Below are 1,255 nucleotides of genomic sequence, written 5' to 3'. Positions count from 1 at the left end.
CCTCCAGATTATGGGTCTCTTTCAGGTTTTCCATGACCACTGTTTAACTATCTTTGCCCATTTGAAATTGATAAGAAATTATATCTGTACATCTCAAAAGTGCTTCCGTTTGGACACCAAGAGGAGTCTTCAATTCAGATACATGGAAATTTAGAATGTCCTTATCAGAACATTTGAAAATACCGGAAACAGATGTCTTTCCATAAAGTGAGAATTCAATATCTTTATTATTCATTCCAACTATTACTTCAAGGAAACGTCTACGAAGAAATGATCGGGCATCTTGTTCTTTCTTCACAGTTGATTGCTCCATTTTGAGAACACATCTTGAAAAGAAAGAAAAAAAGAGAGAAGAGTGACCAACAGACAGAATGCTGGAATGGATCAATACTGGCGAAGGGGTGCGTCTCTTGGTGTGTACACAATACATCAAACCAGACAAAACAAAACCACTTAGTGCAATATTAAAACCACATAACATTACCGATCAAAATAGTTCGACAACAACATCAAGAAGCTTCAACACCAAACAAATAAATTTTTAGTACTGTACATGACAAGCAACTGTTCATCAAATTGAAGCCCATAACTTGACCCATACATGCTTTTAGGAGGTGCAACGATAATTGTACCATCATTTATGTTTGTCCAAAGTGTAGATTTAAAAAAACAGGTAATGATTTATTAGCTTGGATGGCAATTGTTGGTGGCAATAATTTCAAGCATTCTAGCACAATCTTAAATCTATAAAAATTAGGTCTAGGGCCTAGGCTGGATGATAGGTCTAGCCCTACTTGGTCAGCCCTAATAATAGTACAGTACTGTACTACTACTAGGCCTAGTTAGAATGGAGGCTTGGTTAAGGGCCTTAGTTAGGCCTAGATAGCAGCAGGAAAGGCGAGGGCCAAAATAACTTATTTCTTTAGCTAGGCCTAGCCTATGCCTAGTAAGTTACAGTAAGTATGGCCTTATTAATTAGGCCCTAGCTAGGCCTAGTAGTAAAGTAAATTGTTTTGTGCGTTCTCGGGTAAAAAGCATTTTTAATTTAAATCTTCCTACCAATGTAATGTTTTCGACAAAGACCTACACCAAGGCCTACGGTTGAATAAAAAAAGTTAAAAACCCAAAGTGAATCTTTCTTGTTCATCATCTATAGCATGGATGGCTCCAGGCTCTGCTGCGTTTCTCTTCCAGCGTTTCTCTACTGCCTGGCGCCCTCTTTGGCCTTCTCAATTTTAGATAATGTCATTATTTC

The sequence above is a fragment of the Anneissia japonica genome, unplaced genomic scaffold (assembly GCF_011630105.1).
Source record: "Anneissia japonica isolate Jap-2015-1 unplaced genomic scaffold, ASM1163010v1 scaffold288043_len311759_cov178, whole genome shotgun sequence".
In the NCBI taxonomy this organism is placed as follows: Eukaryota; Metazoa; Echinodermata; class Crinoidea; order Comatulida; family Comatulidae; genus Anneissia; species Anneissia japonica.
This window is presented reverse-complemented; position numbering follows the sequence as displayed.